Raw genomic sequence first — 25,803 nt, 5'->3', positions numbered from 1 at the left:
TTCGCCACCCTGTCTGCCCACACAGTTCTAGGTGAAGCCCGGCCGCGGCCAGGCTGGCCCTCCTGCCCGACGGCAGTTGGCCTGAAGCCACTGGGAGGCACCATTGAGTCGGCAAGACCCCTTAGACCCAGCAAGGCCACCCTTGCCCCTCCGCCAAATGCTGAGCAAAGTTCCCTGCACCCGGTGACCGGCCGGCCCGGAGAACCATTCCCGGCCCACGACCCCACTCCCGCCCCCGGCCGTGGTGAAAGAGTGGAGTGTGGGCTTTTTCCGGAGGGAGCTGTGGAGAGACACACGGGCAGACGGGTGGCTGCGGCGTGGAGGGGCGCTGGTGTGGTCGGCCAGGTGCAGGTCGAGGGCCTCGCGGGCCTCACGATCTTCACCCGGGCCTGCGGCGGTGTCTGGGTCCGGGCCAGCCACCCCGGCAGCGGCTGGCGTGCGGTTGCCTTCCAGGGCCGCCTTCTGGGGGCATGTCCAGCCAGACCGGCGGGGATGGCCCCCTCCGGCGCACGCTGTGTCGGGAGAGGCCTGAGTAGATGAGGCCTGCAGCAGTGCCCGGCGGGGGCAGAGGAAGCCTTGAGTACCGGCCACTACAAGAAAAGGGCAATCGGGGGGCAAAAAATACTACAGCACCTAGTATTCCCAGGTGGTCTCCCATCCAGGTAGTAAACAGACCCGACCCTGCTTAGCTTCGGAAATCAGACGAGATGGGGTGCGTATAGGGTGGTATGGCCATAGAAGGCAGCGGGGCCCACGGGGTGCCTCTTGAGGCTCAGCTTACCTGGTGCTGGCAAATTACCGCCAGTCCGGCGACCAGCCCTCTGCAGCACGGCCCTGCGGCCCGCCCAGGCAGGCGATAGCAGGCTTCGGGGTCCGGGTGTGGTGGAGTCTTGGACGCTCTAGCAGCTCAGTTCTGGCGGGAACATCCAGGCACATAGGCGCATGGCGAACCGCCCCAGATCCCGCTCGACGCTCACAAAGACGTGGCTCTGAAGGCTTAAGGGTCCGTGGTCCACGGTCCCTTGGGCATTCCCCACCCTGTCCACCCACGCAGTGCTAGGTGCAGTCCAGCCGCGGCCGGGCTGGCCCTCCTGCCTGAAGGCAGTTAGCCCAAAGCCACTGGGAGCCACCATTGATGTGGCACGGCCCCTTGGACCCAGCAAGGCCACCCTTGCCCACACGCCACCCGCTGAGCACAGTTCCCAGCGCATGGTGGCCGGCTGGCCCGGAGAACCGGACCGGCCCAGGACCCCGCTCCCGCCCCCGGCCATGGCGAAACAGCGGAGGGTGGGCTTTTTCCGGAGGGAGCTGTGGAGAGACACAGAGGCAGACAGGTGGCTGCGGCGCAGATGGGCGCTGGTTGGGTTGGCCACGGGCAGGTCGAGGGCCTCGCGGGCCTCACGATCTTCACCCGGGCCTGCAGCGGAGTCTGGGTCCGGGCCAGCCACCCCGGGAGAGGCTGGGGTGCGGCTGCCTTCCAGGGCCGCCTTCTGGCGGCATGTCCACCCAGACCGGCTGGGTGGGCCCCCTCTGGCGCACGCTGTGTTGCGAGAGGCCTGAGTAGATGAGGCCTGCAGCAGTGCCCGGCGGGAGCAGCGGAAGCCTTGAGCACCGGCGATGACAAGAAAAGGCAGATCGGGGGGCAAAAAATACTACAGCACCTAGTATTCCCAGGTGGTCTCCCATCCAGGTAGTAAACAGACCCGACCCTGCTTAGCTTCCGAGGTCAGACGAGATGGGGTGCGTTTAGGGTGGTATGGCCGTAGAAGGCAGCGGGGGCCACGGGGTGACTCTTGAGGCTCAGCTTAGCTGGTGCTGGCGAATTACCACCAGTCCGGCGACCAGCCCTCTGCTGCACGGCCCTGCTGCCTGCCCAGGCAGGTGACAGGAGGCCTCGGGGACCCGGAGGTGGCAGAGTCTTGGGCGACCTTGCAGCCCTGTTCGGGCGGGAACCTCCGGACCCGTAGGCGCTTGACGCTCCACCTCAGATCCCGCTCGACGCTCACAAGGACGTGGCCTCAGAGGCTTAAGGGCCAGTGGCCTGCTGTCCCTTGGGCATTACACAACCTGTCCACCCTCGCAGTTCTAGGAGCAGCCCAGCCATGGCCGGGCCGGCCTTCCTGCTCGACGGCAGTTGGCCCAAAGCCACTGGGATCCACCGTTGGGCTGCCACGGCCTCTTAGCCCCAGCAAACTACCCTTTCAGCCACGCCACCCGCCAAGCACAGTTCCGATGCCTGGAGGTCAGCCGACCTGGAGAACCAGTCACGGCCCACGACCCCGCTCCTGCCTCCAGCCGTAGCGAAACGGCAGAGGGTGGGCTTTTTCCGGAGGGAGCTGTATAGAGACACACGGGCAATTAGGTGGCTGCGGCGTGGATGCGCGCTGGTGGGGACGGCCAGTTGTAGGTCGAGGGCTTCGCGTGCCTCACGGCCTTCACCTGGGCGTGCGGCGCAGTCTGGCTGCGGGCCAGCCACCACGGGAGCGGCTGGTTTATGGCTATCTTCCAGGGCCGCCTTCTGGCCGCATTTCCATCCAGACCTGCGGGGAGCGCCCCCTCCAGAGCACGCTGTGTTGGGAGGGCCCTGAGGAGGTGAGGCCTGCAGAGGCGGAGGCGGCATCAGCCGTGGGCGCCTAAAGGAGAATTTATAGTGGGAGGCAAAAAAGCCTACAGCACCTGGTATTCCCATGTGGTCTCCCATCCAAGTACTAAGCAGGCCCGACCCTGCTTAGCTTCCAGGATCAGACGATATCGGGCGCGTTCAGGGTGGTATGGCGGTAGAAGGCTGCGGGGGCCACGGGGTGCCTCTTGAGGCTTAGCTTCCCTGGTGCTGGGGCTTGCCGACAGCCCGGCAGCCAACCCTCTCCGGCACGGCCCAGCCCGCCCACCAAGGCAGGCGACAGGAGGCCTCGGGCACCCGGGATTGGCGGACTCGTGGGAGACCTCGCAGCTCAGGTCAGGCGGGACCCTCCAGGCCCATAGGAGCTTGGCCCTCTGCCCCAGATCCCGCTTGACGCCCACAAGGACGTGGCCCCGGGGGCTTAAGGGCCCGTGGCCCACGGTCCTTTGGGCATTCGCCACCCTGTCTGCCCACACAGTTCTAGGTGAAGCCCGGCCGCGGCCAGGCTGGCCCTCCTGCCCGACGGCAGTTGGCCTGAAGCCACTGGGAGGCACCATTGAGTCGGCAAGACCCCTTAGACCCAGCAAGGCCACCCTTGCCCCTCCGCCAAATGCTGAGCAAAGTTCCCTGCACCCGGTGACCGGCCGGCCCGGAGAACCATTCCCGGCCCACGACCCCACTCCCGCCCCCGGCCGTGGTGAAAGAGTGGAGTGTGGGCTTTTTCCGGAGGGAGCTGTGGAGAGACACACGGGCAGACGGGTGGCTGCGGCGTGGAGGGGCGCTGGTGTGGTCGGCCAGGTGCAGGTCGAGGGCCTCGCGGGCCTCACGATCTTCACCCGGGCCTGCGGCGGTGTCTGGGTCCGGGCCAGCCACCCCGGCAGCGGCTGGCGTGCGGTTGCCTTCCAGGGCCGCCTTCTGGGGGCATGTCCAGCCAGACCGGCGGGGATGGCCCCCTCCGGCGCACGCTGTGTCGGGAGAGGCCTGAGTAGATGAGGCCTGCAGCAGTGCCCGGCGGGGGCAGAGGAAGCCTTGAGTACCGGCCACTACAAGAAAAGGGCAATCGGGGGGCAAAAAATACTACAGCACCTAGTATTCCCAGGTGGTCTCCCATCCAGGTAGTAAACAGACCCGACCCTGCTTAGCTTCGGAAATCAGACGAGATGGGGTGCGTATAGGGTGGTATGGCCATAGAAGGCAGCGGGGCCCACGGGGTGCCTCTTGAGGCTCAGCTTACCTGGTGCTGGCAAATTACCGCCAGTCCGGCGACCAGCCCTCTGCAGCACGGCCCTGCGGCCCGCCCAGGCAGGCGATAGCAGGCTTCGGGGTCCGGGTGTGGTGGAGTCTTGGACGCTCTAGCAGCTCAGTTCTGGCGGGAACATCCAGGCACATAGGCGCATGGCGAACCGCCCCAGATCCCGCTCGACGCTCACAAAGACGTGGCTCTGAAGGCTTAAGGGTCCGTGGTCCACGGTCCCTTGGGCATTCCCCACCCTGTCCACCCACGCAGTGCTAGGTGCAGTCCAGCCGCGGCCGGGCTGGCCCTCCTGCCTGAAGGCAGTTAGCCCAAAGCCACTGGGAGCCACCATTGATGCGGCACGGCCCCTTGGACCCAGCAAGGCCACCCTTGCCCACACGCCACCCGCTGAGCACAGTTCCCAGCGCATGGTGGCCGGCTGGCCCGGAGAACCGGACCGGCCCAGGACCCCGCTCCCGCCCCCGGCCATGGCGAAACAGCGGAGGGTGGGCTTTTTCCGGAGGGAGCTGTGGAGAGACACAGAGGCAGACAGGTGGCTGCGGCGCAGATGGGCGCTGGTTGGGTTGGCCACGGGCAGGTCGAGGGCCTCGCGGGCCTCACGATCTTCACCCGGGCCTGCAGCGGAGTCTGGGTCCGGGCCAGCCACCCCGGGAGAGGCTGGGGTGCGGCTGCCTTCCAGGGCCGCCTTCTGGCGGCATGTCCACCCAGACCGGCTGGGTGGGCCCCCTCTGGCGCACGCTGTGTTGCGAGAGGCCTGAGTAGATGAGGCCTGCAGCAGTGCCCGGCGGGAGCAGCGGAAGCCTTGAGCACCGGCGATGACAAGAAAAGGCAGATCGGGGGGCAAAAAATACTACAGCACCTAGTATTCCCAGGTGGTCTCCCATCCAGGTAGTAAACAGACCCGACCCTGCTTAGCTTCCGAGGTCAGACGAGATGGGGTGCGTTTAGGGTGGTATGGCCGTAGAAGGCAGCGGGGGCCACGGGGTGACTCTTGAGGCTCAGCTTAGCTGGTGCTGGCGAATTACCACCAGTCCGGCGACCAGCCCTCTGCTGCACGGCCCTGCTGCCTGCCCAGGCAGGCGACAGGAGGCCTCGGGGACCCGGAGGTGGCAGAGTCTTGGGCGACCTTGCAGCCCTGTTCGGGCGGGAACCTCCGGACCCGTAGGCGCTTGACGCTCCACCTCAGATCCCGCTCGACGCTCACAAGGACGTGGCCTCAGAGGCTTAAGGGCCAGTGGCCTGCTGTCCCTTGGGCATTACACAACCTGTCCACCCTCGCAGTTCTAGGAGCAGCCCAGCCATGGCCGGGCCGGCCTTCCTGCTCGACGGCAGTTGGCCCAAAGCCACTGGGATCCACCGTTGGGCTGCCACGGCCTCTTAGCCCCAGCAAACTACCCTTTCAGCCACGCCACCCGCCAAGCACAGTTCCGATGCCTGGAGGTCAGCCGACCTGGAGAACCAGTCACGGCCCACGACCCCGCTCCTGCCTCCAGCCGTAGCGAAACGGCAGAGGGTGGGCTTTTTCCGGAGGGAGCTGTATAGAGACACACGGGCAATTAGGTGGCTGCGGCGTGGATGCGCGCTGGTGGGGACGGCCAGTTGTAGGTCGAGGGCTTCGCGTGCCTCACGGCCTTCACCTGGGCGTGCGGCGCAGTCTGGCTGCGGGCCAGCCACCACGGGAGCGGCTGGTTTATGGCTATCTTCCAGGGCCGCCTTCTGGCCGCATTTCCATCCAGACCTGCGGGGAGCGCCCCCTCCAGAGCACGCTGTGTTGGGAGGGCCCTGAGGAGGTGAGGCCTGCAGAGGCGGAGGCGGCATCAGCCGTGGGCGCCTAAAGGAGAATTTATAGTGGGAGGCAAAAAAGCCTACAGCACCTGGTATTCCCATGTGGTCTCCCATCCAAGTACTAAGCAGGCCCGACCCTGCTTAGCTTCCAGGATCAGACGATATCGGGCGCGTTCAGGGTGGTATGGCGGTAGAAGGCTGCGGGGGCCACGGGGTGCCTCTTGAGGCTTAGCTTCCCTGGTGCTGGGGCTTGCCGACAGCCCGGCAGCCAACCCTCTCCGGCACGGCCCAGCCCGCCCACCAAGGCAGGCGACAGGAGGCCTCGGGCACCCGGGATTGGCGGACTCGTGGGAGACCTCGCAGCTCAGGTCAGGCGGGACCCTCCAGGCCCATAGGAGCTTGGCCCTCTGCCCCAGATCCCGCTTGACGCCCACAAGGACGTGGCCCCGGGGGCTTAAGGGCCCGTGGCCCACGGTCCTTTGGGCATTCGCCACCCTGTCTGCCCACACAGTTCTAGGTGAAGCCCGGCCGCGGCCAGGCTGGCCCTCCTGCCCGACGGCAGTTGGCCTGAAGCCACTGGGAGGCACCATTGAGTCGGCAAGACCCCTTAGACCCAGCAAGGCCACCCTTGCCCCTCCGCCAAATGCTGAGCAAAGTTCCCTGCACCCGGTGACCGGCCGGCCCGGAGAACCATTCCCGGCCCACGACCCCACTCCCGCCCCCGGCCGTGGTGAAAGAGTGGAGCGTGGGCTTTTTCCGGAGGGAGCTGTGGAGAGACACACGGGCAGACGGGTGGCTGCGGCGTGGAGGGGCGCTGGTGTGGTCGGCCAGGTGCAGGTCGAGGGCCTCGCGGGCCTCACGATCTTCACCCGGGCCTGCGGCGGTGTCTGGGTCCGGGCCAGCCACCCCGGCAGCGGCTGGCGTGCGGTTGCCTTCCAGGGCCGCCTTCTGGGGGCATGTCCAGCCAGACCGGCGGGGATGGCCCCCTCCGGCGCACGCTGTGTCGGGAGAGGCCTGAGTAGATGAGGCCTGCAGCAGTGCCCGGCGGGGGCAGAGGAAGCCTTGAGTACCGGCCACTACAAGAAAAGGGCAATCGGGGGGCAAAAAATACTACAGCACCTAGTATTCCCAGGTGGTCTCCCATCCAGGTAGTAAACAGACCCGACCCTGCTTAGCTTCGGAAATCAGACGAGATGGGGTGCGTATAGGGTGGTATGGCCATAGAAGGCAGCGGGGCCCACGGGGTGCCTCTTGAGGCTCAGCTTACCTGGTGCTGGCAAATTACCGCCAGTCCGGCGACCAGCCCTCTGCAGCACGGCCCTGCGGCCCGCCCAGGCAGGCGATAGCAGGCTTCGGGGGCCGGGTGTGGTGGAGTCTTGGACGCTCTAGCAGCTCAGTTCTGGCGGGAACATCCAGGCACATAGGCGCATGGCGAACCGCCCCAGATCCCGCTCGACGCTCACAAAGACGTGGCTCTTAAGGCTTAAGGGTCCGTGGTCCACGGTCCCTTGGGCATTCCCCACCCTGTCCACCCACGCAGTGCTAGGTGCAGTCCAGCCGCGGCCGGGCTGGCCCTCCTGCCTGAAGGCAGTTAGCCCAAAGCCACTGGGAGCCACCATTGATGCGGCACGGCCCCTTGGACCCAGCAAGGCCACCCTTGCCCACACGCCACCCGCTGAGCACAGTTCCCAGCGCATGGTGGCCGGCTGGCCCGGAGAACCGGACCGGCCCAGGACCCCGCTCCCGCCCCCGGCCATGGCGAAACAGCGGAGGGTGGGCTTTTTCCGGAGGGAGCTGTGGAGAGACACAGAGGCAGACAGGTGGCTGCGGCGCAGATGGGCGCTGGTTGGGTTGGCCACGGGCAGGTCGAGGGCCTCGCGGGCCTCACGATCTTCACCCGGGCCTGCAGCGGAGTCTGGGTCCGGGCCAGCCACCCCGGGAGAGGCTGGGGTGCGGCTGCCTTCCAGGGCCGCCTTCTGGCGGCATGTCCACCCAGACCGGCTGGGTGGGCCCCCTCTGGCGCACGCTGTGTTGCGAGAGGCCTGAGTAGATGAGGCCTGCAGCAGTGCCCGGCGGGAGCAGCGGAAGCCTTGAGCACCGGCGATGACAAGAAAAGGCAGATCGGGGGGCAAAAAATACTACAGCACCTAGTATTCCCAGGTGGTCTCCCATCCAGGTAGTAAACAGACCCGACCCTGCTTAGCTTCCGAGGTCAGACGAGATGGGGTGCGTTTAGGGTGGTATGGCCGTAGAAGGCAGCGGGGGCCACGGGGTGACTCTTGAGGCTCAGCTTAGCTGGTGCTGGCGAATTACCACCAGTCCGGCGACCAGCCCTCTGCTGCACGGCCCTGCTGCCTGCCCAGGCAGGCGACAGGAGGCCTCGGGGACCCGGAGGTGGCAGAGTCTTGGGCGACCTTGCAGCCCTGTTCGGGCGGGAACCTCCGGACCCGTAGGCGCTTGACGCTCCACCTCAGATCCCGCTCGACGCTCACAAGGACGTGGCCTCAGAGGCTTAAGGGCCAGTGGCCTGCTGTCCCTTGGGCATTACACAACCTGTCCACCCTCGCAGTTCTAGGAGCAGCCCAGCCATGGCCGGGCCGGCCTTCCTGCTCGACGGCAGTTGGCCCAAAGCCACTGGGATCCACCGTTGGGCTGCCACGGCCTCTTAGCCCCAGCAAACTACCCTTTCAGCCACGCCACCCGCCAAGCACAGTTCCGATGCCTGGAGGTCAGCCGACCTGGAGAACCAGTCACGGCCCACGACCCCGCTCCTGCCTCCAGCCGTAGCGAAACGGCAGAGGGTGGGCTTTTTCCGGAGGGAGCTGTATAGAGACACACGGGCAATTAGGTGGCTGCGGCGTGGATGCGCGCTGGTGGGGACGGCCAGTTGTAGGTGGAGGGCTTCGCGTGCCTCACGGCCTTCACCTGGGCGTGCGGCGCAGTCTGGCTGCGGGCCAGCCACCACGGGAGCGGCTGGTTTATGGCTATCTTCCAGGGCCGCCTTCTGGCCGCATTTCCATCCAGACCTGCGGGGAGCGCCCCCTCCAGAGCACGCTGTGTTGGGAGGGCCCTGAGGAGGTGAGGCCTGCAGAGGCGGAGGCGGCATCAGCCGTGGGCGCCTAAAGGAGAATTTATAGTGGGAGGCAAAAAAGCCTACAGCACCTGGTATTCCCATGTGGTCTCCCATCCAAGTACTAAGCAGGCCCGACCCTGCTTAGCTTCCAGGATCAGACGATATCGGGCGCGTTCAGGGTGGTATGGCGGTAGAAGGCTGCGGGGGCCACGGGGTGCCTCTTGAGGCTTAGCTTCCCTGGTGCTGGGGCTTGCCGACAGCCCGGCAGCCAACCCTCTCCGGCACGGCCCAGCCCGCCCACCAAGGCAGGCAACAGGAGGCCTCGGGCACCCGGGATTGGCGGACTCGTGGGAGACCTCGCAGCTCAGGTCAGGCGGGACCCTCCAGGCCCATAGGAGCTTGGCCCTCTGCCCCAGATCCCGCTTGACGCCCACAAGGACGTGGCCCCGGGGGCTTAAGGGCCCGTGGCCCACGGTCCTTTGGGCATTCGCCACCCTGTCTGCCCACACAGTTCTAGGTGAAGCCCGGCCGCGGCCAGGCTGGCCCTCCTGCCCGACGGCAGTTGGCCTGAAGCCACTGGGAGGCACCATTGAGTCGGCAAGACCCCTTAGACCCAGCAAGGCCACCCTTGCCCCTCCGCCAAATGCTGAGCAAAGTTCCCTGCACCCGGTGACCGGCCGGCCCGGAGAACCATTCCCGGCCCACGACCCCACTCCCGCCCCCGGCCGTGGTGAAAGAGTGGAGTGTGGGCTTTTTCCGGAGGGAGCTGTGGAGAGACACACGGGCAGACGGGTGGCTGCGGCGTGGAGGGGCGCTGGTGTGGTCGGCCAGGTGCAGGTCGAGGGCCTCGCGGGCCTCACGATCTTCACCCGGGCCTGCGGCGGTGTCTGGGTCCGGGCCAGCCACCCCGGCAGCGGCTGGCGTGCGGTTGCCTTCCAGGGCCGCCTTCTGGGGGCATGTCCAGCCAGACCGGCGGGGATGGCCCCCTCCGGCGCACGCTGTGTCGGGAGAGGCCTGAGTAGATGAGGCCTGCAGCAGTGCCCGGCGGGGGCAGAGGAAGCCTTGAGTACCGGCCACTACAAGAAAAGGGCAATCGGGGGGCAAAAAATACTACAGCACCTAGTATTCCCAGGTGGTCTCCCATCCAGGTAGTAAACAGACCCGACCCTGCTTAGCTTCGGAAATCAGACGAGATGGGGTGCGTATAGGGTGGTATGGCCATAGAAGGCAGCGGGGCCCACGGGGTGCCTCTTGAGGCTCAGCTTACCTGGTGCTGGCAAATTACCGCCAGTCCGGCGACCAGCCCTCTGCAGCACGGCCCTGCGGCCCGCCCAGGCAGGCGATAGCAGGCTTCGGGGTCCGGGTGTGGTGGAGTCTTGGACGCTCTAGCAGCTCAGTTCTGGCGGGAACATCCAGGCACATAGGCGCATGGCGAACCGCCCCAGATCCCGCTCGACGCTCACAAAGACGTGGCTCTGAAGGCTTAAGGGTCCGTGGTCCACGGTCCCTTGGGCATTCCCCACCCTGTCCACCCACGCAGTGCTAGGTGCAGTCCAGCCGCGGCCGGGCTGGCCCTCCTGCCTGAAGGCAGTTAGCCCAAAGCCACTGGGAGCCACCATTGATGCGGCACGGCCCCTTGGACCCAGCAAGGCCACCCTTGCCCACACGCCACCCGCTGAGCACAGTTCCCAGCGCATGGTGGCCGGCTGGCCCGGAGAACCGGACCGGCCCAGGACCCCGCTCCCGCCCCCGGCCATGGCGAAACAGCGGAGGGTGGGCTTTTTCCGGAGGGAGCTGTGGAGAGACACAGAGGCAGACAGGTGGCTGCGGCGCAGATGGGCGCTGGTTGGGTTGGCCACGGGCAGGTCGAGGGCCTCGCGGGCCTCACGATCTTCACCCGGGCCTGCAGCGGAGTCTGGGTCCGGGCCAGCCACCCCGGGAGAGGCTGGGGTGCGGCTGCCTTCCAGGGCCGCCTTCTGGCGGCATGTCCACCCAGACCGGCTGGGTGGGCCCCCTCTGGCGCACGCTGTGTTGCGAGAGGCCTGAGTAGATGAGGCCTGCAGCAGTGCCCGGCGGGAGCAGCGGAAGCCTTGAGCACCGGCGATGACAAGAAAAGGCAGATCGGGGGGCAAAAAATACTACAGCACCTAGTATTCCCAGGTGGTCTCCCATCCAGGTAGTAAACAGACCCGACCCTGCTTAGCTTCCGAGGTCAGACGAGATGGGGTGCGTTTAGGGTGGTATGGCCGTAGAAGGCAGCGGGGGCCACGGGGTGACTCTTGAGGCTCAGCTTAGCTGGTGCTGGCGAATTACCACCAGTCCGGCGACCAGCCCTCTGCTGCACGGCCCTGCTGCCTGCCCAGGCAGGCGACAGGAGGCCTCGGGGACCCGGAGGTGGCAGAGTCTTGGGCGACCTTGCAGCCCTGTTCGGGCGGGAACCTCCGGACCCGTAGGCGCTTGACGCTCCACCTCAGATCCCGCTCGACGCTCACAAGGACGTGGCCTCAGAGGCTTAAGGGCCAGTGGCCTGCTGTCCCTTGGGCATTACACAACCTGTCCACCCTCGCAGTTCTAGGAGCAGCCCAGCCATGGCCGGGCCGGCCTTCCTGCTCGACGGCAGTTGGCCCAAAGCCACTGGGATCCACCGTTGGGCTGCCACGGCCTCTTAGCCCCAGCAAACTACCCTTTCAGCCACGCCACCCGCCAAGCACAGTTCCGATGCCTGGAGGTCAGCCGACCTGGAGAACCAGTCACGGCCCACGACCCCGCTCCTGCCTCCAGCCGTAGCGAAACGGCAGAGGGTGGGCTTTTTCCGGAGGGAGCTGTATAGAGACACACGGGCAATTAGGTGGCTGCGGCGTGGATGCGCGCTGGTGGGGACGGCCAGTTGTAGGTGGAGGGCTTCGCGTGCCTCACGGCCTTCACCTGGGCGTGCGGCGCAGTCTGGCTGCGGGCCAGCCACCACGGGAGCGGCTGGTTTATGGCTATCTTCCAGGGCCGCCTTCTGGCCGCATTTCCATCCAGACCTGCGGGGAGCGCCCCCTCCAGAGCACGCTGTGTTGGGAGGGCCCTGAGGAGGTGAGGCCTGCAGAGGCGGAGGCGGCATCAGCCGTGGGCGCCTAAAGGAGAATTTATAGTGGGAGGCAAAAAAGCCTACAGCACCTGGTATTCCCATGTGGTCTCCCATCCAAGTACTAAGCAGGCCCGACCCTGCTTAGCTTCCAGGATCAGACGATATCGGGCGCGTTCAGGGTGGTATGGCGGTAGAAGGCTGCGGGGGCCACGGGGTGCCTCTTGAGGCTTAGCTTCCCTGGTGCTGGGGCTTGCCGACAGCCCGGCAGCCAACCCTCTCCGGCACGGCCCAGCCCGCCCACCAAGGCAGGCGACAGGAGGCCTCGGGCACCCGGGATTGGCGGACTCGTGGGAGACCTCGCAGCTCAGGTCAGGCGGGACCCTCCAGGCCCATAGGAGCTTGGCCCTCTGCCCCAGATCCCGCTTGACGCCCACAAGGACGTGGCCCCGGGGGCTTAAGGGCCCGTGGCCCACGGTCCTTTGGGCATTCGCCACCCTGTCTGCCCACACAGTTCTAGGTGAAGCCCGGCCGCGGCCAGGCTGGCCCTCCTGCCCGACGGCAGTTGGCCTGAAGCCACTGGGAGGCACCATTGAGTCGGCAAGACCCCTTAGACCCAGCAAGGCCACCCTTGCCCCTCCGCCAAATGCTGAGCAAAGTTCCCTGCACCCGGTGACCGGCCGGCCCGGAGAACCATTCCCGGCCCACGACCCCACTCCCGCCCCCGGCCGTGGTGAAAGAGTGGAGTGTGGGCTTTTTCCGGAGGGAGCTGTGGAGAGACACACGGGCAGACGGGTGGCTGCGGCGTGGAGGGGCGCTGGTGTGGTCGGCCAGGTGCAGGTCGAGGGCCTCGCGGGCCTCACGATCTTCACCCGGGCCTGCGGCGGTGTCTGGGTCCGGGCCAGCCACCCCGGCAGCGGCTGGCGTGCGGTTGCCTTCCAGGGCCGCCTTCTGGGGGCATGTCCAGCCAGACCGGCGGGGATGGCCCCCTCCGGCGCACGCTGTGTCGGGAGAGGCCTGAGTAGATGAGGCCTGCAGCAGTGCCCGGCGGGGGCAGAGGAAGCCTTGAGTACCGGCCACTACAAGAAAAGGGCAATCGGGGGGCAAAAAATACTACAGCACCTAGTATTCCCAGGTGGTCTCCCATCCAGGTAGTAAACAGACCCGACCCTGCTTAGCTTCGGAAATCAGACGAGATGGGGTGCGTATAGGGTGGTATGGCCATAGAAGGCAGCGGGGCCCACGGGGTGCCTCTTGAGGCTCAGCTTACCTGGTGCTGGCAAATTACCGCCAGTCCGGCGACCAGCCCTCTGCAGCACGGCCCTGCGGCCCGCCCAGGCAGGCGATAGCAGGCTTCGGGGTCCGGGTGTGGTGGAGTCTTGGACGCTCTAGCAGCTCAGTTCTGGCGGGAACATCCAGGCACATAGGCGCATGGCGAACCGCCCCAGATCCCGCTCGACGCTCACAAAGACGTGGCTCTGAAGGCTTAAGGGTCCGTGGTCCACGGTCCCTTGGGCATTCCCCACCCTGTCCACCCACGCAGTGCTAGGTGCAGTCCAGCCGCGGCCGGGCTGGCCCTCCTGCCTGAAGGCAGTTAGCCCAAAGCCACTGGGAGCCACCATTGATGCGGCACGGCCCCTTGGACCCAGCAAGGCCACCCTTGCCCACACGCCACCCGCTGAGCACAGTTCCCAGCGCATGGTGGCCGGCTGGCCCGGAGAACCGGACCGGCCCAGGACCCCGCTCCCGCCCCCGGCCATGGCGAAACAGCGGAGGGTGGGCTTTTTCCGGAGGGAGCTGTGGAGAGACACAGAGGCAGACAGGTGGCTGCGGCGCAGATGGGCGCTGGTTGGGTTGGCCACGGGCAGGTCGAGGGCCTCGCGGGCCTCACGATCTTCACCCGGGCCTGCAGCGGAGTCTGGGTCCGGGCCAGCCACCCCGGGAGAGGCTGGGGTGCGGCTGCCTTCCAGGGCCGCCTTCTGGCGGCATGTCCACCCAGACCGGCTGGGTGGGCCCCCTCTGGCGCACGCTGTGTTGCGAGAGGCCTGAGTAGATGAGGCCTGCAGCAGTGCCCGGCGGGAGCAGCGGAAGCCTTGAGCACCGGCGATGACAAGAAAAGGCAGATCGGGGGGCAAAAAATACTACAGCACCTAGTATTCCCAGGTGGTCTCCCATCCAGGTAGTAAACAGACCCGACCCTGCTTAGCTTCCGAGGTCAGACGAGATGGGGTGCGTTTAGGGTGGTATGGCCGTAGAAGGCAGCAGGGGCCACGGGGTGACTCTTGAGGCTCAGCTTAGCTGGTGCTGGCGAATTACCACCAGTCCGGCGACCAGCCCTCTGCTGCACGGCCCTGCTGCCTGCCCAGGCAGGCGACAGGAGGCCTCAGGGACCCGGAGGTGGCAGAGTCTTGGGCGACCTTGCAACCCTGTTCGGGCGGGAACCTCCGGACCCGTAGGCGCTTGACGCTCCACCTCAGATCCCGCTCGACGCTCACAAGGACGTGGCCTCAGAGGCTTAAGGGCCAGTGGCCTGCTGTCCCTTGGGCATTACACAACCTGTCCACCCTCGCAGTTCTAGGAGCAGCCCAGCCATGGCCGGGCCGGCCTTCCTGCTCGACGGCAGTTGGCCCAAAGCCACTGGGATCCACCGTTGGGCTGCCACGGCCTCTTAGCCCCAGCAAACTACCCTTTCAGCCACGCCACCCGCCAAGCACAGTTCCGATGCCTGGAGGTCAGCCGACCTGGAGAACCAGTCACGGCCCACGACCCCGCTCCTGCCTCCAGCCGTAGCGAAACGGCAGAGGGTGGGCTTTTTCCGGAGGGAGCTGTATAGAGACACACGGGCAATTAGGTGGCTGCGGCGTGGATGCGCGCTGGTGGGGACGGCCAGTTGTAGGTCGAGGGCGTCGCCTGCCTCACGGCCTTCAGCTGGGCGTGCGGCGCAGTCTGGCTGTGGGCCAGCCACCACGGGAGCGGCTGGTTTATGGCTATCTTCCAGGGCCGCCTTCTGGCCGCATTTCCATCCAGACCTGCGGGGAGCGCCCCCTCCAGAGCACGCTGTGTTGGGAGGGCCCTGAGGAGGTGAGGCCTGCAGAGGCGGAGGCGGCATCAGCCGTGGGCGCCTAAAGGAGAATTTATAGTGGGAGGCAAAAAAGCCTACAGCACCTGGTATTTCCATGTGGTCTCCCATCCAAGTACTAAGCAGGCCCGACCCTGCTTAGCTTCCAGGATCAGACGATATCGGGCGCGTTCAGGGTGGTATGGCGGTAGAAGGCTGCGGGGGCCACGGGGTGCCTCTTGAGGCTTAGCTTCCCTGGTGCTGGGGCTTGCCGACAGCCCGGCAGCCAACCCTCTCCGGCACGGCCCAGCCCGCCCACCAAGGCAGGCAACAGGAGGCCTCGGGCACCCGGGATTGGCGGACTCGTGGGAGACCTCGCAGCTCAGGTCAGGCGGGACCCTCCAGGCCCATAGGAGCTTGGCCCTCTGCCCCAGATCCCGCTTGACGCCCACAAGGACGTGGCCCCGGGGGCTTAAGGGCCCGTGGCCCACGGTCCTTTGGGCATTCGCCACCCTGTCTGCCCACACAGTTCTAGGTGAAGCCCGGCCGCGGCCAGGCTGGCCCTCCTGCCCGACGGCAGTTGGCCTGAAGCCACTGGGAGGCACCATTGAGTCGGCAAGACCCCTTAGACCCAGCAAGGCCACCCTTGCCCCTCCGCCAAATGCTGAGCAAAGTTCCCTGCACCCGGTGACCGGCCGGCCCGGAGAACCATTCCCGGCCCACGACCCCACTCCCGCCCCCGGCCGTGGTGAAAGAGTGGAGTGTGGGCTTTTTCCGGAGGGAGCTGTGGAGAGACACACGGGCAGACGGGTGGCTGCGGCGTGGAGGGGCGCTGGTGTGGTCGGCCAGGTGCAGGTCGAGGGCCTCGCGGGCCTCACGATCTTCACCCGGGCCTGCGGCGGTGTCTGGGTCCGGGCCAGCCACCCCGGCAGCGGCTGGCGTGCGGTTGCCTTCCAGGGCCGCCTTCTGGGGGCATGTCCAGCCAGACCGGCGGGGATGGCCCCCTCCGGCGCACGCTGTGTCGGGAGAGGCCTGAGTAGATGAGGCCTGCAGCAGTGCCCGGCGGGGGCAGAGGAAGCCTTGAGTACCGGCCACTACAAGAAAAGGGCAATCGGGGGGCAAAAAATACTACAGCACCTAGTATTCCCAGGTGGTCTCCCATCCAGGTAGTAAACAGACCCGACCCTGCTTAGCTTCGGAAATCAGACGAGATGGGGTGCGTATAGGGTGGTATGGCCATAGAAGGCAGCGGGGCCCACGGGGTGCCTCTTGAGGCTCAGCTTACCTGGTGCTGGCAAATTACCGCCAGTCCGGCGACCAGCCCTCTGCAGCACGGCCCTGCGGCCCGCCCAGGCAGGCGATAGCAGGCTTCGGGGTCCGGGTGTGGTGGAGTCTTGGACGCTCTAGCAGCTCAGTTCTGGCGGGAACATCCAGGCACATAGGCGCATGGCGAACCGCCCCAGATCCCGCTCGACGCTCACAAAGACGTGGCTCTGAAGGCTTAAGGGTCCGTGGTCCACGGTCCCTTGGGCATTCCCCACCCTGTCCACCCACGCAGTGCTAGGTGCAGTCCAGCCGCGGCCGGGCTGGCCCTCCTGCCTGAAGGCAGTTAGCCCAAAGCCACTGGGAGCCACCATTGATGCGGCACGGCCCCTTGGACCCAGCAAGGCCACCCTTGCCCACACGCCACCCGCTGAGCACAGTTCCCAGCGCATGGTGGCCGGCTGGCCCGGAGAACCGGACCGGCCCAGGACCCCGCTCCCGCCCCCGGCCATGGCGAAACAGCGGAGGGTGGGCTTTTTCCGGAGGGAGCTGTGGAGAGACACAGAGGCAGACAGGTGGCTGCGGCGCAGATGGGCGCTGGTTGGGTTGGCCACGGGCAGGTCGAGGGCCTCGCGGGCCTCACGATCTTCACCCGGGCCTGCAGCGGAGTCTGGGTCCGGGCCAGCCACCCCGGGAGAGGCTGGGGTGCGGCTGCCTTCCAGGGCCGCCTTCTGGCGGCATGTCCACCCAGACCGGCTGGGTGGGCCCCCTCTGGCGCACGCTGTGTTGCGAGAGGCCTGAGTAGATGAGGCCTGCAGCAGTGCCCGGCGGGAGCAGCGGAAGCCTTGAGCACCGGCGATGACAAGAAAAGGCAGATCGGGGGGCAAAAAATACTACAGCACCTAGTATTCCCAGGTGGTCTCCCATCCAGGTAGTAAACAGACCCGACCCTGCTTAGCTTCCGAGGTCAGACGAGATGGGGTGCGTTTAGGGTGGTATGGCCGTAGAAGGCAGCGGGGGCCACGGGGTGACTCTTGAGGCTCAGCTTAGCTGGTGCTGGCGAATTACCACCAGTCCGGCGACCAGCCCTCTGCTGCACGGCCCTGCTGCCTGCCCAGGCAGGCGACAGGAGGCCTCGGGGACCCGGAGGTGGCAGAGTCTTGGGCGACCTTGCAGCCCTGTTCGGGCGGGAACCTCCGGACCCGTAGGCGCTTGACGCTCCACCTCAGATCCCGCTCGACGCTCACAAGGACGTGGCCTCAGAGGCTTAAGGGCCAGTGGCCTGCTGTCCCTTGGGCATTACACAACCTGTCCACCCTCGCAGTTCTAGGAGCAGCCCAGCCATGGCCGGGCCGGCCTTCCTGCTCGACGGCAGTTGGCCCAAAGCCACTGGGATCCACCGTTGGGCTGCCACGGCCTCTTAGCCCCAGCAAACTACCCTTTCAGCCACGCCACCCGCCAAGCACAGTTCCGATGCCTGGAGGTCAGCCGACCTGGAGAACCAGTCACGGCCCACGACCCCGCTCCTGCCTCCAGCCGTAGCGAAACGGCAGAGGGTGGGCTTTTTCCGGAGGGAGCTGTATAGAGACACACGGGCAATTAGGTGGCTGCGGCGTGGATGCGCGCTGGTGGGGACGGCCAGTTGTAGGTCGAGGGCTTCGCGTGCCTCACGGCCTTCACCTGGGCGTGCGGCGCAGTCTGGCTGCGGGCCAGCCACCACGGGAGCGGCTGGTTTATGGCTATCTTCCAGGGCCGCCTTCTGGCCGCATTTCCATCCAGACCTGCGGGGAGCGCCCCCTCCAGAGCACGCTGTGTTGGGAGGGCCCTGAGGAGGTGAGGCCTGCAGAGGCGGAGGCGGCATCAGCCGTGGGCGCCTAAAGGAGAATTTATAGTGGGAGGCAAAAAAGCCTACAGCACCTGGTATTCCCATGTGGTCTCCCATCCAAGTACTAAGCAGGCCCGACCCTGCTTAGCTTCCAGGATCAGACGATATCGGGCGCGTTCAGGGTGGTATGGCGGTAGAAGGCTGCGGGGGCCACGGGGTGCCTCTTGAGGCTTAGCTTCCCTGGTGCTGGGGCTTGCCGACAGCCCGGCAGCCAACCCTCTCCGGCACGGCCCAGCCCGCCCACCAAGGCAGGCGACAGGAGGCCTCGGGCACCCGGGATTGGCGGACTCGTGGGAGACCTCGCAGCTCAGGTCAGGCGGGACCCTCCAGGCCCATAGGAGCTTGGCCCTCTGCCCCAGATCCCGCTTGACGCCCACAAGGACGTGGCCCCGGGGGCTTAAGGGCCCGTGGCCCACGGTCCTTTGGGCATTCGCCACCCTGTCTGCCCACACAGTTCTAGGTGAAGCCCGGCCGCGGCCAGGCTGGCCCTCCTGCCCGACGGCAGTTGGCCTGAAGCCACTGGGTGGCACCATTGAGTCGGCAAGACCCCTTAGACCCAGCAAGGCCACCCTTGCCCCTCCGCCAAATGCTGAGCAAAGTTCCCTGCACCCGGTGACCGGCCGGCCCGGAGAACCATTCCCGGCCCACGACCCCACTCCCGCCCCCGGCCGTGGTGAAAGAGTGGAGTGTGGGCTTTTTCCGGAGGGAGCTGTGGAGAGACACACGGGCAGACGGGTGGCTGCGGCGTGGAGGGGCGCTGGTGTGGTCGGCCAGGTGCAGGTCGAGGGCCTCGCGGGCCTCACGATCTTCACCCGGGCCTGCGGCGGTGTCTGGGTCCGGGCCAGCCACCCCGGCAGCGGCTGGCGTGCGGTTGCCTTCCAGGGCCGCCTTCTGGGGGCATGTCCAGCCAGACCGGCGGGGATGGCCCCCTCCGGCGCACGCTGTGTCGGGAGAGGCCTGAGTAGATGAGGCCTGCAGCAGTGCCCGGCGGGGGCAGAGGAAGCCTTGAGTACCGGCCACTACAAGAAAAGGGCAATCGGGGGGCAAAAAATACTACAGCACCTAGTATTCCCAGGTGGTCTCCCATCCAGGTAGTAAACAGACCCGACCCTGCTTAGCTTCGGAAATCAGACGAGATGGGGTGCGTATAGGGTGGTATGGCCATAGAAGGCAGCGGGGCCCACGGGGTGCCTCTTGAGGCTCAGCTTACCTGGTGCTGGCAAATTACCGCCAGTCCGGCGACCAGCCCTCTGCAGCACGGCCCTGCGGCCCGCCCAGGCAGGCGATAGCAGGCTTCGGGGTCCGGGTGTGGTGGAGTCTTGGACGCTCTAGCAGCTCAGTTCTGGCGGGAACATCCAGGCACATAGGCGCATGGCGAACCGCCCCAGATCCCGCTCGACGCTCACAAAGACGTGGCTCTGAAGGCTTAAGGGTCCGTGGTCCACGGTCCCTTGGGCATTCCCCACCCTGTCCACCCACGCAGTGCTAGGTGCAGTCCAGCCGCGGCCGGGCTGGCCCTCCTGCCTGAAGGCAGTTAGCCCAAAGCCACTGGGAGCCACCATTGATGCGGCACGGCCCCTTGGACCCAGCAAGGCCACCCTTGCCCACACGCCACCCGCTGAGCACAGTTCCCAGCGCATGGTGGCCGGCTGGCCCGGAGAACCGGACCGGCCCAGGACCCCGCTCCCGCCCCCGGCCATGGCGAAACAGCGGAGGGTGGGCTTTTTCCGGAGGGAGCTGTGGAGAGACACAGAGGCAGACAGGTGGCTGCGGCGCAGATGGGCGCTGGTTGGGTTGGCCACGGGCAGGTCGAGGGCCTCGCGGGCCTCACGATCTTCACCCGGGCCTGCAGCGGAGTCTGGGTCCGGGCCAGCCACCCCGGGAGAGGCTGGGGTGCGGCTGCCTTCCAGGGCCGCCTTCTGGCGGCATGTCCACCCAGACCGGCTGGGTGGGCCCCCTCTGGCGCACGCTGTGTTGCGAGAGGCCTGAGTAGATGAGGCCTGCAGCAGTGCCCGGCGGGAGCAGCGGAAGCCTTGAGCACCGGCGATGACAAGAAAAGGCAGATCGGGGGGCAAAAAATACTACAGCACCTAGTATTCCCAGGTGGTCTCCCATCCAGGTAGTAAACAGACCCGACCCTGCTTAGCTTCCGAGGTCAGACGAGATGGGGTGCGTTTAGGGTGGTATGGCCGTAGAAGGCAGCGGGGGCCACGGGGTGACTCTTGAGGCTCAGCTTAGCTGGTGCTGGCGAATTACCACCAGTCCGGCGACCAGCCCTCTGCTGCACGGCCCTGCTGCCTGCCCAGGCAGGCGACAGGAGGCCTCGGGGACCCGGAGGTGGCAGAGTCTTGGGCGACCTTGCAGCCCTGTTCGGGCGGGAACCTCCGGACCCGTAGGCGCTTGACGCTCCACCTCAGATCCCGCTCGACGCTCACAAGGACGTGGCCTCAGAGGCTTAAGGGCCAGTGGCCTGCTGTCCCTTGGGCATTACACAACCTGTCCACCCTCGCAGTTCTAGGAGCAGCCCAGCCATGGCCGGGCCGGCCTTCCTGCTCGACGGCAGTTGGCCCAAAGCCACTGGGATCCACCGTTGGGCTGCCACGGCCTCTTAGCCCCAGCAAACTACCCTTTCAGCCACGCCACCCGCCAAGCACAGTTCCGATGCCTGGAGGTCAGCCGACCTGGAGAACCAGTCACGGCCCACGACCCCGCTCCTGCCTCCAGCCGTAGCGAAACGGCAGAGGGTGGGCTTTTTCCGGAGGGAGCTGTATAGAGACACACGGGCAATTAGGTGGCTGCGGCGTGGATGCGCGCTGGTGGGGACGGCCAGTTGTAGGTCGAGGGCTTCGCGTGCCTCACGGCCTTCACCTGGGCGTGCGGCGCAGTCTGGCTGCGGGCCAGCCACCACGGGAGCGGCTGGTTTATGGCTATCTTCCAGGGCCGCCTTCTGGCCGCATTTCCATCCAGACCTGCGGGGAGCGCCCCCTCCAGAGCACGCTGTGTTGGGAGGGCCCTGAGGAGGTGAGGCCTGCAGAGGCGGAGGCGGCATCAGCCGTGGGCGCCTAAAGGAGAATTTATAGTGGGAGGCAAAAAAGCCTACAGCACCTGGTATTCCCATGTGGTCTCCCATCCAAGTACTAAGCAGGCCCGACCCTGCTTAGCTTCCAGGATCAGACGATATCGGGCGCGTTCAGGGTGGTATGGCGGTAGAAGGCTGCGGGGGCCACGGGGTGCCTCTTGAGGCTTAGCTTCCCTGGTGCTGGGGCTTGCCGACAGCCCGGCAGCCAACCCTCTCCGGCACGGCCCAGCCCGCCCACCAAGGCAGGCGACAGGAGGCCTCGGGCACCCGGGATTGGCGGACTCGTGGGAGACCTCGCAGCTCAGGTCAGGTGGGACCCTCCAGGCCCATAGGAGCTTGGCCCTCTGCCCCAGATCCCGCTTGACGCCCACAAGGACGTGGCCCCGGGGGCTTAAGGGCCCGTGGCCCACGGTCCTTTGGGCATTCGCCACCCTGTCTGCCCACACAGTTCTAGGTGAAGCCCGGCCGCGGCCAGGCTGGCCCTCCTGCCCGACGGCAGTTGGCCTGAAGCCACTGGGAGGCACCATTGAGTCGGCAAGACCCCTTAGACCCAGCAAGGCCACCCTTGCCCCTCCGCCAAATGCTGAGCAAAGTTCCCTGCACCCGGTGACCGGCCGGCCCGGAGAACCATTCCCGGCCCACGACCCCACTCCCGCCCCCGGCCGTGGTGAAAGAGTGGAGTGTGGGCTTTTTCCGGAGGGAGCTGTGGAGAGACACACGGGCAGACGGGTGGCTGCGGCGTGGAGGGGCGCTGGTGTGGTCGGCCAGGTGCAGGTCGAGGGCCTCGCGGGCCTCACGATCTTCACCCGGGCCTGCGGCGGTGTCTGGGTCCGGGCCAGCCACCCCGGCAGCGGCTGGCGTGCGGTTGCCTTCCAGGGCCGCCTTCTGGGGGCATGTCCAGCCAGACCGGCGGGGATGGCCCCCTCCGGCGCACGCTGTGTCGGGAGAGGCCTGAGTAGATGAGGCCTGCAGCAGTGCCCGGCGGGGGCAGAGGAAGCCTTGAGTACCGGCCACTACAAGAAAAGGGCAATCGGGGGGCAAAAAATACTACAGCACCTAGTATTCCCAGGTGGTCTCCCATCCAGGTAGTAAACAGACCCGACCCTGCTTAGCTTCGGAAATCAGACGAGATGGGGTGCGTATAGGGTGGTATGGCCATAGAAGGCAGCGGGGCCCACGGGGTGCCTCTTGAGGCTCAGCTTACCTGGTGCTGGCAAATTACCGCCAGTCCGGCGACCAGCCCTCTGCAGCACGGCCCTGCGGCCCGCCCAGGCAGGCGATAGCAGGCTTCGGGGTCCGGGTGTGGTGGAGTCTTGGACGCTCTAGCAGCTCAGTTCTGGCGGGAACATCCAGGCACATAGGCGCATGGCGAACCGCCCCAGATCCCGCTCGACGCTCACAAAGACGTGGCTCTGAAGGCTTAAGGGTCCGTGGTCCACGGTCCCTTGGGCATTCCCCACCCTGTCCACCCACGCAGTGCTAGGTGCAGTCCAGCCGCGGCCGGGCTGGCCCTCCTGCCTGAAGGCAGTTAGCCCAAAGCCACTGGGAGCCACCATTGATGCGGCACGGCCCCTTGGACCCAGCAAGGCCACCCTTGCCCACACGCCACCCGCTGAGCACAGTTCCCAGCGCATGGTGGCCGGCTGGCCCGGAGAACCGGACCGGCCCAGGACCCCGCTCCCGCCCCCGGCCATGGCGAAACAGCGGAGGGTGGGCTTTTTCCGGAGGGAGCTGTGGAGAGACACAGAGGCAGACAGGTGGCTGCGGCGCAGATGGGCGCTGGTTGGGTTGGCCACGGGCAGGTCGAGGGCCTCGCGGGCCTCACGATCTTCACCCGGGCCTGCAGCGGAGTCTGGGTCCGGGCCAGCCACCCCGGGAGAGGCTGGGGTGCGGCTGCCTTCCAGGGCCGCCTTCTGGCGGCATGTCCACCCAGACCGGCTGGGTGGGCCCCCTCTGGCGCACGCTGTGTTGCGAGAGGCCTGAGTAGATGAGGCCTGCAGCAGTGCCCGGCGGGAGCAGCGGAAGCCTTGAGCACCGGCGATGACAAGAAAAGGCAGATCGGGGGGCAAAAAATACTACAGCACCTAGTATTCCCAGGTGGTCTCCCATCCAGGTAGTAAACAGACCCGACCCTGCTTAGCTTCCGAGGTCAGACGAGATGGGGTGCGTTTAGGGTGGTATGGCCGTAGAAGGCAGCGGGGGCCACGGGGTGACTCTTGAGGCTCAGCTTAGCTGGTGCTGGCGAATTACCACCAGTCCGGCGACCAGCCCTCTGCTGCACGGCCCTGCTGCCTGCCCAGGCAGGCGACAGGAGGCCTCGGGGACCCAGAGGTGGCAGAGTCTTGGGCGACCTTGCAGCCCTGTTCGGGCGGGAACCTCCGGACCCGTAGGCGCTTGACGCTCCACCTCAGATCCCGCTCGACGCTCACAAGGACGTGGCCTCAGAGGCTTAAGGGCCAGTGGCCTGCTGTCCCTTGGGCATTACACAACCTGTCCACCCTCGCAGTTCTAGGAGCAGCCCAGCCATGGCCGGGCCGGCCTTCCTGCTCGACGGCAGTTGGCCCAAAGCCACTGGGATCCACCGTTGGGCTGCCACGGCCTCTTAGCCCCAGCAAACTACCCTTTCAGCCACGCCACCCGCCAAGCACAGTTCCGATGCCTGGAGGTCAGCCGACCTGGAGAACCAGTCACGGCCCACGACCCCGCTCCTGCCTCCAGCCGTAGCGAAACGGCAGAGGGTGGGCTTTTTCCGGAGGGAGCTGTATAGAGACACACGGGCAATTAGGTGGCTGCGGCGTGGATGCGCGCTGGTGGGGACGGCCAGTTGTAGGTCGAGGGCTTCGCGTGCCTCACGGCCTTCACCTGGGCGTGCGGCGCAGTCTGGCTGCGGGCCAGCCACCACGGGAGCGGCTGGTTTATGGCTATCTTCCAGGGCCGCCTTCTGGCCGCATTTCCATCCAGACCTGCGGGGAGCGCCCCCTCCAGAGCACGCTGTGTTGGGAGGGCCCTGAGGAGGTGAGGCCTGCAGAGGCGGAGGCGGCATCAGCCGTGGGCGCCTAAAGGAGAATTTATAGTGGGAGGCAAAAAAGCCTACAGCACCTGGTATTCCCATGTGGTCTCCCATCCAAGTACTAAGCAGGCCCGACCCTGCTTAGCTTCCAGGATCAGACGATATCGGGCGCGTTCAGGGTGGTATGGCGGTAGAAGGCTGCGGGGGCCACGGGGTGCCTCTTGAGGCTTAGCTTCCCTGGTGCTGGGGCTTGCCGACAGCCCGGCAGCCAACCCTCTCCGGCACGGCCCAGCCCGCCCACCAAGGCAGGCGACAGGAGGCCTCGGGCACCCGGGATTGGCGGACTCGTGGGAGACCTCGCAGCTCAGGTCAGGCGGGACCCTCCAGGCCCATAGGAGCTTGGCCCTCTGCCCCAGATCCCGCTTGACGCCCACAAGGACGTGGCCCCGGGGGCTTAAGGGCCCGTGGCCCACGGTCCTTTGGGCATTCGCCACCCTGTCTGCCCACACAGTTCTAGGTGAAGCCCGGCCGCGGCCAGGCTGGCCCTCCTGCCCGACGGCAGTTGGCCTGAAGCCACTGGGAGGCACCATTGAGTCGGCAAGACCCCTTAGACCCAGCAAGGCCACCCTTGCCCCTCCGCCAAATGCTGAGCAAAGTTCCCTGCACCCGGTGACCGGCCGGCCCGGAGAACCATTCCCGGCCCACGACCCCACTCCCGCCCCCGGCCGTGGTGAAAGAGTGGAGTGTGGGCTTTTTCCGGAGGGAGCTGTGGAGAGACACACGGGCAGACGGGTGGCTGCGGCGTGGAGGGGCGCTGGTGTGGTCGGCCAGGTGCAGGTCGAGGGCCTCGCGGGCCTCACGATCTTCACCCGGGCCTGCGGCGGTGTCTGGGTCCGGGCCAGCCACCCCGGCAGCGGCTGGCGTGCGGTTGCCTTCCAGGGCCGCCTTCTGGGGGCATGTCCAGCCAGACCGGCGGGGATGGCCCCCTCCGGCGCACGCTGTGTCGGGAGAGGCCTGAGTAGATGAGGCCTGCAGCAGTGCCCGGCGGGGGCAGAGGAAGCCTTGAGTACCGGCCACTACAAGAAAAGGGCAATCGGGGGGCAAAAAATACTACAGCACCTAGTATTCCCAGGTGGTCTCCCATCCAGGTAGTAAACAGACCCGACCCTGCTTAGCTTCGGAAATCAGACGAGATGGGGTGCGTATAGGGTGGTATGGCCATAGAAGGCAGCGGGGCCCACGGGGTGCCTCTTGAGGCTCAGCTTACCTGGTGCTGGCAAATTACCGCCAGTCCGGCGACCAGCCCTCTGCAGCACGGCCCTGCGGCCCGCCCAGGCAGGCGATAGCAGGCTTCGGGGTCCGGGTGTGGTGGAGTCTTGGACGCTCTAGCAGCTCAGTTCTGGCGGGAACATCCAGGCACATAGGCGCATGGCGAACCGCCCCAGATCCCGCTCGACGCTCACAAAGACGTGGCTCTGAAGGCTTAAGGGTCCGTGGTCCACGGTCCCTTGGGCATTCCCCACCCTGTCCACCCACGCAGTGCTAGGTGCAGTCCAGCCGCGGCCGGGCTGGCCCTCCTGCCTGAAGGCAGTTAGCCCAAAGCCACTGGGAGCCACCATTGATGCGGCACGGCCCCTTGGACCCAGCAAGGCCACCCTTGCCCACACGCCACCCGCTGAGCACAGTTCCCAGCGCATGGTGGCCG

The 25,803-nt window shown here is 66.5% G+C and overlaps 25 pseudogenes; all 25 read right to left on the bottom strand.

Moving 5' to 3' along the window:
- Window positions 1–621: 621 nt before the first annotated feature.
- LOC132358627 (5S ribosomal RNA) lies at window positions 622–740 on the bottom strand (annotated as a pseudogene).
- Window positions 741–1,649: 909 nt separating this feature from the next.
- On the bottom strand, window positions 1,650–1,768 carry LOC132358233 (5S ribosomal RNA; annotated as a pseudogene).
- An 896-nt stretch (window positions 1,769–2,664) lies between these two features.
- Window positions 2,665–2,783, bottom strand: LOC132358416 (5S ribosomal RNA; annotated as a pseudogene).
- A 911-nt stretch (window positions 2,784–3,694) lies between these two features.
- On the bottom strand, window positions 3,695–3,813 carry LOC132358626 (5S ribosomal RNA; annotated as a pseudogene).
- Window positions 3,814–4,722: 909 nt separating this feature from the next.
- LOC132358232 (5S ribosomal RNA) lies at window positions 4,723–4,841 on the bottom strand (annotated as a pseudogene).
- An 896-nt stretch (window positions 4,842–5,737) lies between these two features.
- LOC132358415 (5S ribosomal RNA) lies at window positions 5,738–5,856 on the bottom strand (annotated as a pseudogene).
- Window positions 5,857–6,767: 911 nt separating this feature from the next.
- Window positions 6,768–6,886, bottom strand: LOC132358625 (5S ribosomal RNA; annotated as a pseudogene).
- Window positions 6,887–7,795: 909 nt separating this feature from the next.
- LOC132358231 (5S ribosomal RNA) lies at window positions 7,796–7,914 on the bottom strand (annotated as a pseudogene).
- Window positions 7,915–8,810: 896 nt separating this feature from the next.
- On the bottom strand, window positions 8,811–8,929 carry LOC132358413 (5S ribosomal RNA; annotated as a pseudogene).
- Window positions 8,930–9,840: 911 nt separating this feature from the next.
- Window positions 9,841–9,959, bottom strand: LOC132358624 (5S ribosomal RNA; annotated as a pseudogene).
- A 909-nt stretch (window positions 9,960–10,868) lies between these two features.
- LOC132358230 (5S ribosomal RNA) lies at window positions 10,869–10,987 on the bottom strand (annotated as a pseudogene).
- Window positions 10,988–11,883: 896 nt separating this feature from the next.
- LOC132358412 (5S ribosomal RNA) lies at window positions 11,884–12,002 on the bottom strand (annotated as a pseudogene).
- A 911-nt stretch (window positions 12,003–12,913) lies between these two features.
- LOC132358623 (5S ribosomal RNA) lies at window positions 12,914–13,032 on the bottom strand (annotated as a pseudogene).
- A 909-nt stretch (window positions 13,033–13,941) lies between these two features.
- On the bottom strand, window positions 13,942–14,060 carry LOC132358228 (5S ribosomal RNA; annotated as a pseudogene).
- Window positions 14,061–14,956: 896 nt separating this feature from the next.
- LOC132358546 (5S ribosomal RNA) lies at window positions 14,957–15,075 on the bottom strand (annotated as a pseudogene).
- A 911-nt stretch (window positions 15,076–15,986) lies between these two features.
- Window positions 15,987–16,105, bottom strand: LOC132358622 (5S ribosomal RNA; annotated as a pseudogene).
- A 909-nt stretch (window positions 16,106–17,014) lies between these two features.
- On the bottom strand, window positions 17,015–17,133 carry LOC132358227 (5S ribosomal RNA; annotated as a pseudogene).
- An 896-nt stretch (window positions 17,134–18,029) lies between these two features.
- LOC132358411 (5S ribosomal RNA) lies at window positions 18,030–18,148 on the bottom strand (annotated as a pseudogene).
- A 911-nt stretch (window positions 18,149–19,059) lies between these two features.
- LOC132358621 (5S ribosomal RNA) lies at window positions 19,060–19,178 on the bottom strand (annotated as a pseudogene).
- Window positions 19,179–20,087: 909 nt separating this feature from the next.
- LOC132358225 (5S ribosomal RNA) lies at window positions 20,088–20,206 on the bottom strand (annotated as a pseudogene).
- Window positions 20,207–21,102: 896 nt separating this feature from the next.
- On the bottom strand, window positions 21,103–21,221 carry LOC132358410 (5S ribosomal RNA; annotated as a pseudogene).
- Window positions 21,222–22,132: 911 nt separating this feature from the next.
- On the bottom strand, window positions 22,133–22,251 carry LOC132358620 (5S ribosomal RNA; annotated as a pseudogene).
- A 909-nt stretch (window positions 22,252–23,160) lies between these two features.
- Window positions 23,161–23,279, bottom strand: LOC132358223 (5S ribosomal RNA; annotated as a pseudogene).
- An 896-nt stretch (window positions 23,280–24,175) lies between these two features.
- On the bottom strand, window positions 24,176–24,294 carry LOC132358409 (5S ribosomal RNA; annotated as a pseudogene).
- Window positions 24,295–25,205: 911 nt separating this feature from the next.
- LOC132358618 (5S ribosomal RNA) lies at window positions 25,206–25,324 on the bottom strand (annotated as a pseudogene).
- Window positions 25,325–25,803: the final 479 nt, after the last annotated feature.

This window comes from Balaenoptera ricei, unplaced genomic scaffold, assembly GCF_028023285.1.
Source record: "Balaenoptera ricei isolate mBalRic1 unplaced genomic scaffold, mBalRic1.hap2 scaffold_149, whole genome shotgun sequence".
Taxonomy (NCBI): Eukaryota; Metazoa; Chordata; class Mammalia; order Artiodactyla; family Balaenopteridae; genus Balaenoptera; species Balaenoptera ricei.
Note: the sequence above shows the minus strand (reverse complement) of the source record. Positions and strands in the feature narration are given on the sequence as shown.